Raw genomic sequence first — 6,623 nt, 5'->3', positions numbered from 1 at the left:
TTGACAGACTTCTCCAAACGCATCATTAAGGGAGACATCAACGCGAAAACTATCCAAGAGTGCATAGAAGTACTTCTAAAGAGCTTCATCAAAGGAGCTTCCAAGTCCCCCTCCCCCTCTACCTCTATGCAGGAGGCAGCGACCCAAGCTGCACCAAAACGCACTCCTCAAACCCCCTCACCTCTACCTTCCACATCCACCCTCAACCCCTCACCTTCCACATCCTCTGAACCAATAAACCACACCCCTCTCAACTCATCCAACTCATCCTCATCATCACCATCAGCCACTGAAGGCATAACAGAGGAATCTGGAAGAACATTCGCACCAAGGGACCCCAGACAGTTCTCCTCCACGTACCAATCATGCTGAAGATCATCAACTGGAACGCTGGTGGAATAAGGACAAAGGCAGCCACACTAATTGCAGTCTGCAAAACAGAAAATGTGGACATCATTCTACTGCAAGAAACCATGCTAACAACTGGGACAAAATTCAGAATAACTGGATATAATGTCTACACAACCCCATGCGTAGGCACAGGCAGAGGATTGGCAATTCTCGTCAAGAATACAATCCCAACAGCGAGAACACACAACCCAATCCCCTGTGGCAACAATGTGGAAACCCTAGCAGTGAGAATCACACTGCTAAACCAGAGGATAGATATATACAACATATATAGAAAAATACATAGAGAAGAACCAGGAGAACTACAGCTCACACAGCTCTTCGCACATGCAGCAGATTCACCAACAATTATATGTGGGGACTTCAACGCGCATCACCCTCTGCTATCATCCCCATCGACCACACAACACCTGGAGAGCACATAGCCTTCTCTCTAGATGAGTTTGAAGGAGTTTCACTACTCAACTCAGGGCAACCTACACACATAAGAGGAGGCAAATTAGATTTGACATTTGCCACAACAACAATCAGACACCTAACAAGGTGGCAAGTACACACGACACTAGTGAGCGACCACTTTGCCACAGTAACAGAGCTGGAGATGCAGCAACTACCGCCAATACCGCCACCCCCTCCGACATGGAACCAAGACCTAGCAGACTGGGTTGTATTTCGTCTAGCCCTCGACGAGTGGGCAGCACAATACACACCTCCAGAAGACATAGATCAGCTAGATAAAGATCTAGTTGAAGCTATACACAATGCTGCAAACAGGGCAATGCCCATGAGAGTAGGAAGAAGAGACCACACCTACAAAGACTCCTGGTACTACTGCCCAGAAGTAAGAAGACTGAAAACCCTACTGAACAGGGTAACAAAAAATTATAGGAAAAGAAGGACAACAGAAAACAGGGAACTACTACAAGCAATCAAAAATGATGTTCAACAGGAGCTGCAAGAGATAAGAATTGAAAAGTGGATGGAATGGTGTACAAAACTATCACAGTACACATCTCTCTCGGAGCTATGGAAGTGGCTGAACAGAGTAGCCGGAAAGAAGAGAACACCCGTAGCAACTCACCCTCACCCACTAGAAGAAGCGGAAAGATTGGCAACATCCTTCGCCAATAGGACAAGCTCAGGTAACCTCTCCCCTGAAACAAGAAGAATTCAGGATCAACTAGCACCGATTCGATGGGAGGAGATCGATGCGGCCTGCCACAGACCAGATGATACTGACACCTCTTACACAGTAGAGGAACTGAAAGCAGTTTTTAAAGTTGGCAGAGACACAGCACCAGGAGCAGACAGGATAACATACACCATGATCAGCAAAATGGGTCCTGCAGGAGAAACAGCCTTTCTGAGAATCCTGAACAAAACACACATCGAGCACACAAGACCACAAACCTGGCGGCAGCAAGACACGCAGCCAATCCCCAAACCTAAAGATCCAGAGAACCCAAGACCAATCGCATTGGTGTCATGCATTGAGAAAACTGGAGAAAAAATGGTACTAAATAGAATGAAATACAAGATTGGTCCACTGCACAAGCAGCTATATGCATATCAGGAAGGAGTTGGAACTACAGAGTGCATAACAGATGTTCTCAGCTATATAAATCAGAAGAAGGCCACAGTAGTCTTCATAGATTTTGAAAAGGCTTTTGAACTAGCCAGCCCAGCAGCAATACTTCAATCAGTAGTAAGGAAGGGAGTCCAAGGACACTTACTAGCCTGGACAAAAAACTACGTGCTGGGAAGGCAGGCAAGAGTAAAATTCCAAGGAGTGATGTCTACATTCCACGACTTGGAAAATGGCACCCCTCAGGGAGGAATTCTGAGTCCATTTCTATTCAATATACTAATGAAGAATATAGCCTCCCTGCAGCTTCCAGAAGGCGTACAAATCTTCATCTATGCCGATGATGTGTGTGTAGTAGCAAGAGGAGCTGTTAGAGTACCCAGAATGCAAAGGGCACTCAATGACATCAACAATAAATCAAATGAGCTAGGCCTAAAAATAAACATAAATAAAACAAAGGCCATGACAATAAAAGCCCACAGACCGCTGCAACCACTAACAATAGGAGCTGAGCCCATAGAATGGGTAGACAGCTGCATGTACCTGGGAGTTGTCATAGATCAGCAGCTAACTTTCAAGGAAGAAATCAAGTACTTGAAAGAAAGAGCAAATGCAAGACTGGCCGCCATGAGATACATGTCATCCCTGAAGGAAGGAGCAAATGAACACATACAAAGGAAGTACTACCTAGCCTGCACCAGAACATTGGTGGACTATGCTGCCCCCACTCTGATGAGGCTGACAGAGGCTCAGAAAGAATCACTGGAGGTCATTCAAAACAATGCAATGAGGCTCATGCTAGGAGCACCTACATGGACAAGGCTGTGCAACCTCAGGCTTGAAACTAACTTGCCAAAACTAGAGGATAGGATTGCACAGAGAAATGCAAGCACAATGGCCAAGATGTTCCTCTCAGAAAGAGACTCCATCTCTAAGAAAAGAGCAAGAGAGGAACTTGCCAAACACCCAGAGATTCAAACTTCGAGTTCCTATGGTAAGGACCAAAGTGACAGCATCAAGAGTCTAGGCATGGCAGAAACACTGCTGCAACTAGGTCCAGACACAACACAGGGCACACAACAACTACCACCCTGGAAGAAGGACACTGCAATATACAAATACACAAGCCTGCCAAGAGCAAAAGAGGACTGCACAGGAGAAGAGCTAAGAGCGGCAGCCTATGAAGCAATACGAAACACTGAGACCATATGGGGCACAAACATACTACACTGATGGCACTGTAGATCCTGAGAGTCAAACTACGGGAGCTGCAGTATATTCAAGAAACTTCACAGCCTGCTGGAGGACCTCCAACCACGCCTCCACTATGCAGACAGAGTTAACAGCAATAAGACAGGCACTGCTGTACTCACTGGAGAATGAAGGAGGGTCTGTAATCATCCACACAGACTCAAAGTCCTCAATGCAAGCCCTGCAACAACAGAAAATTAAAGAAAATAAGGCACTGCTGGCTGGAATTAAAACACTGCTACACCAGCACAGCGAAAGAGGAAGACCTGTCACCTTAAACTGGATACCCAGTCATATAGGAATTCCAGGCAATGAGAGGGCTGATGAACTAGCCAAAAGTACAAAACATATTGACAGAGTGCAGATACATATACAACCTGCACTGCAACAAGTCAAGAATGCAATGAAACCACTCTGCAAAGAAAAATTGTTAAAAGACCATCGTGAGTGGGTAGAAAAGAACTCACCGTCTGCCAGATGGTATAAGACATCGACTGGTCTAGTGCCTCCTCCCATAGACAGGCACACACCAAGAAAACTTGCTGTGATCATCCACAGACTCAGGCTAGGATATAAAGCCTGCTGGGAAATTGTGGAAAAGTGTCAGACCATGTGAACACTGTCAAGAAGAAACACAGCAACCACTCCTTCACAACCTGCTGGAATGCAGAGAAATAGCACAGCTAAGAGGTGCAGCACAAAATGTAGTACCTGCACAAGATGCTGAGCATGCAGCTGCCACAGTCACAAAGACAATCATTGAAAACTTAGAAGAGCATGCCCAGGTGCTCTACAACCTACCTCCACCAAGGTAATCAAACTAATAAGTGAAATCAATCACCCTCATCACATCCCCTCATTGTAAAGCTCTATCCACATCATCCACTATCATTCTTTTAAAAACTTTACCTACAACTGAAATCCTCCCGCAGGGACCCAAGGGAGTAAAGGGTTGGACAACCCCACCCGCACCACTTCTCCGATTTTCGAAAGCCTTACACTCATTCAAACTTCTTCTATAATATGACATGATGACCCTCTCTTACTGACACCATCATCCTTCCCCTGTCCACTCCTATTTCTAAAACTAAAGATATTTCCAATTTCAAAAAAACTAACCATGTACCTAAAGAATCTTTTCAGATCACCTACGGGCCGAACAAGGGAAAGGCCCGTGCCAACAAGAAGTGTTGGCTTAATACAACAACAACAACAACAAGTACCTTTGGAGATGACGTAATAAGGTGTTATAATCCAAGAGTCTTCCCTTTGCAGAGGAATATGTAATGCAAACGGTATTTATTGTTTTGAATAAATGCCTTGATAAAAGATAGAAATCAATATACGTATGTATACCATTCTAATAAAAAAACATAAAAATCTTTATTTCCCTACTAACCATTTTAAGCCAATTGTTGCATTTCTTGAGTCCCTTCTTAAACCACAATTGTATCTGATTGCTGGAAGGCGTACAGCAAAGTCCGGGATCATTATTTCGCGCATAATGTCGTGAACCACAGCATTAACTTCGTTAGCCCGGACGACCTGAATGTACACAAGAACACTATAGAATCGCAGTGGCGTGTTCTTAAACGGAGTGCACTACTGAAACATGGTACACAGAAAGGACTTTATGAAAGCTATTTTTCTACATACTGTATCCAGAAGCGGTATCTACAAGATGTTCCATGTCCATTTGGGGCGTTTCTGAATTCGATCAAGCGTGTCTATCCGCTCAAAAGCCGTCCGACATCCCCCATCTCAGATTTAATTTCCCGGTCCGAAACAATTAGAGCAGTGGGCACGTAGGAACATGCATGGTGCCGCCATTTGTATGTAAAGTGTTAGGTCAGTCTGTGGTAACGAGTAAGGTGTTTAATGTTATAGTTATGGGGGGAATTATAGCCTAGGCGAGCTGTGTCCTTTTGTATGTACTGTGGCTAATTCTCTGTAACCCCTGAGGCTAGCGCACGCAGCAAAACAATACCTCTTGCCAGAACAAACGTGCTTGGCAAGAATATTTAAATATGCGGATAAGGCGCAAAGTACCATCTGCCATGTTCTCCCTGACAGCACACATAAACATATTCACCGTTAACATCTAATTTATCAGTAATGTCGGTTAGTGGTAGCCTAGGCTAGTCTGTCATTTACATGTAAAGTAGTGGTTCAAAGTTCTGTATGCAAAGAAAGAGGTCAAAGCATTTAAATGATATTGTTATAATACAATAAAGTTTCATACATACTTACCTGGCAGATATATACATAGCTAAGACTCCGTCATCCCCGACAGAAATTCAAATTTCGCGGCACACGCTGCGGGTAGGTCAGGTGATCTACCGTCCTGCCCTGGGTGGCAGGATTAGGAACCATTCCCATTTTCTATTCATATTTTCTCTCTTCCACCTGTCTCCTGCGGGGAGGCTGGGTGGGCCATTAATCGTATATATCTGCCAGGTAAGTATGTATGAAACTTTATTGTATTATAACAATATCATTTTCATACAATCAACTTACCTGTCAGATATATACATAGCTGATTGACACCCTTTGGTGGAGGGTAAGAGACAGCTAACATGGAATAGACAGGTAAACAACATATGTTGTAGGTATAAATAAACCTTGGTTCCTATCTGATAGGTGGTAGACTTCGTGGCTGTTGCCCGGTAGACTGCATCACCTCAAGACTTTAGTGAGATATGTGATCTATGGCTAAGAGTTCTTGTGGGTCTGCCGATGGGGTATGAACCGCTTACTCGGCAGAGCCTGAAAGGACTTTGTCAATGGGTACTGGACCACTTCTATGACAATACACCTTATGAAGGAGCGCAACACCGATCCCGATCACCTGATCCTAACACGAGGGTTCGCGCTCAAATTGAAAAGAGTTATCCCCACACTCCTTTCAAAAACCCCAATAATTTCACTAAGTTAAATAACTTTAACTCAAAGTTAAGGATCAGTGTCGGCTCCTTATTCCAGTAACGTATCCGCAGAAACGTATAAACCGAAAGAGAAGGATCTCTCGTAGGTTAACTTGACATCCTTTGTGTGATGAGAAGTCAACACAGAGTTGCCTCTACCGTACAACACAGCTAATATGTCTTATATGACATATTGTTATGTAAAGAACAAGAATTTGCAAAAGCGCGCACTTCCTGCGCTTTTAATTCTCAGCTGTTTGAAGGAATCAAGTCACTTATGAAGTGCTTAGGAGATCTCCATGTTTCAAAGAAGACCAGGGCTTTCTTGAAATGGATCTCTCCTGTCTGAAGCCTGAAGCCTGGCAGGAACCTCGCGCCTGGCTGGTGCTTCGCTCTTGGTTGGAGCCTAGCGCTTGTCTGGTACCTTTTGCTTGACTGGCGCCTCGCATCTG

This window comes from Macrobrachium nipponense, chromosome 35 (genome assembly GCF_015104395.2).
Source record: "Macrobrachium nipponense isolate FS-2020 chromosome 35, ASM1510439v2, whole genome shotgun sequence".
Classification (NCBI taxonomy): Eukaryota; Metazoa; Arthropoda; class Malacostraca; order Decapoda; family Palaemonidae; genus Macrobrachium; species Macrobrachium nipponense.
Note: the sequence above shows the minus strand (reverse complement) of the source record.